The sequence below is a fragment of the Cibotium barometz genome, chromosome 57 (assembly GCF_041138505.1).
Source record: "Cibotium barometz isolate CiBa-2024 chromosome 57, ASM4113850v1, whole genome shotgun sequence".
NCBI classification, from domain to species: Eukaryota; Viridiplantae; Streptophyta; class Polypodiopsida; order Cyatheales; family Cibotiaceae; genus Cibotium; species Cibotium barometz.
This window is the reverse complement of record NC_141102.1, coordinates 39,649,375-39,652,343: the sequence shown is the minus strand read 5'-3', so window position 1 is coordinate 39,652,343 and position 2,969 is coordinate 39,649,375.

Sequence of the window (2,969 nt, the reverse complement as noted above, 5' to 3'; positions counted from 1 at the left end):
TTTGATGCAATGGATGCAAACTAAGCCTAATACAAACTATGTGCAAGCCCTAAGAACATGGAAAACCACCAAAACAACAACAGAAACAACAAATTAATCTAAAAATGAAGCAAAAAGCATTCTTTTCAAAAACAAAAAAAAGAGAGCTATTCTACACCAAATCTCACACAAATCACCATCAAATCCACATCTTTTTCATGGAAAATAATTAATCAAGATAATGGGCAATGGGTTATGCATATATTAGAGGCAAAACAATGGAAAAAGCCAAGGGACGGCTCCCTGGCAGCGGCACCAAAAATGTTATGGCTCACTCTAACCCTCCTTGAAACACATCCAAAAAGAGATTACCTAGTGAACTGACTGTCGTGAGAGGATCTTTCCAATGGCCAAACTCGTAACCCTTGAGGTCTCCAAGCTCTACAACTCCTTGTGAGAAGCAATTTCACCACGTATCTGGCGCGTTGTCACACCGTCGCGTTACACTACGGATCCTCGTCTCTCCTCTCACCTCACTTCACTCACACACACTCACCTCTCTCTAACAGACTCTCTCCCTCTCTCTCACGGATCTCCCTCTCTCTAACAGACTCTCTCCCTCTGTCTCATGGATCCCCCCCCCCTCTCTCTCTCTCTCTCTCTCTCTCTCTCTCTCTCTCTATTCCTTTTCCTCTCCTCTCCTTTCTATTTTCTTCTTTGTTTCTTCTCTCTCCTCTCTTCTTATCTAAAACCCCTATTTTTTTAAAAATTTTTTTATCTTTCTTTTCTTTATTTATATCTATCCCTATATTTATATCTATTGCTTTTTTGATCTATTTTTATCTTTTGCTCTATTTATATCACCTCTTCTCTTTCTTATATCTTTTAGGACTCTTTCTTCCTTGTTCAATCTCCTTGTAAGTGATTGTATTCAGCAATCTATTTCTTCTCTCTCGTGCTACTTGCTCATCCTCTTTTTTACATGGCATCTTCCCAATTCCAAAGAGGGACACGAGCGTCCTTGAATATTGGTACCAATGCAACTACTGGGACCATTTTTCATGTAGACCCCACTATGGATACTGTCCATGGAATTTGTTTGCCACTTGTTGGTTGTTGAGATATCGAGCTCAACTAGTGGACATTGATGACCCGCCTGGGTGATGGCTTCCACACTTATGTCATTGGCACGGTTGGTGTGCGATTATGGTTGATATGCCGCTAGTGGATGACAGGCTATGTGATAGCCACTTTGGAGTACTAGAGTTATGGCATAGTTATAGAGCCAACTCATATAGTCGGGTTCACATTGTAGACCGACTACTTTGTATGTTATTGTATGCTAACCCATTCTTAGGGTTAGCAAGAGATACTACCATTATCTTATATTAAGGAGTTAAGGTAGATACACCAAAAGGTCATACATACAAGATATGAAGCAATGGTGTCCAAATCTACAACTTGACTCGTAATGGTCCTATGGAATACATAAGGCGATTCCCACTTCAAGTGTGGTAGTAAGTTAGGATGAAGTCCCAAGTTAGGTACTTCATGGATATATTATGAGAGTAGTCATTGTAATAGCATTAGGCCTTTTATGAGCCGAGCTTGGACGGCCACAGTTTAAGTGAGTGTGAAGTTTGAACACTTATGGGGCCATGCATATACGTGAATATCTCTCATAATACAAGGACTCTCCCATTGTGTAATAGAGTCTTGTTCTTGCTAATCTCTCTCTCTCTCTAATGCATGCTAGTGAGTGCGTGTGAGTGATTTGAGATGAGAGAGGAGGGACGAGTACACGTAGGGCAATGTGAAGGTGTGACAACGCTTGCGCGAGAGATGCGGTGGAATTGCTTCTCAAGAAGTTGTAGAGCTTAGAGACTTCGAGGGTTATGAGATTGGCCATTGAAAAGATCCTCACGATAGTTGTGGTTCACCAGGTAATCTCTTGTTGGATGTGTTTCAAGAAGGGTTAGGATGAGCCATAACATTTTTGGCGCCGTTGTCGGGGAATCATCCCTTGGCTTTTTCCATCATTTTTCTCTAATCTATGCATTACCCATTGCCCATTGTCTTGATTAATGGTTTCCCATGAAAAAGATTTGGTTTTGATAGAGATTTGTGTGTGATTTGGTGTAGAATAGCTCTCTTTTTTGTTTTATAAAGAATGTTTTTTTGTTAATTTCTAGCTTAAATCGTTGTTTTTGTTGTTGTTGTTAATGTGGATTTAAATGTTCCTAGGGCTTACACATAGAGTGCATTAGGCTTTGTTTGCATCCATTACATAAAAAAATGCTATGGAATGTAATTTCTAGTGATTTTTAGCTCTCTTTAGGGTTAAACATAGAACTAGAATCATTAATTTTTGGTTGATTTGTATGTTTTTTTTAGACTTGTGTGCATTAGGGTGTTATCACACATTAGGAGTAGCTTAATCCTTCTAAAAATTTCTCAAAACCATCAACAAACCCTTGAAATCGACTAATCTTCCTTAATTGACAGGTTTTTGTCATTAAGGGTGATTTATCTAGTTCAAGAGGTAAAAAATTTAGAAAATGTATTTTTTGAGGTAGAAATTGATCATATAATAGGTTGAAAATAGTGTTTTTGGGTGTTTTAGGAGTACCTAGATGCATCAATACATCTAATTGCATCAATTTCTCCATCAATTGGAGGAATTTGGCTTTCTTTTGCTTAATTTTGCATAGTTTTGGGAGCAATTAGATGCATCAATACATCTAATTGCATCAATTTCTTCATCAATTGGAGGAATTCGGCTCTCTTTTGCTTAATTTTGCATAAAGGGAAGAGATTAGAATTAAGAGTTTAATTAATCTATAATTATAGATTAATTTACATTTTAGTTGATGCACATAGCTTAGCAATTCCATGCTCTATCCAATGATGTGCTCAATGTTGTGAATTAATTAGTGATTAGTGGTTAATTAGAGCCCTTAATTAGTCCAAAAGGAGGAAAGGATTAGTAA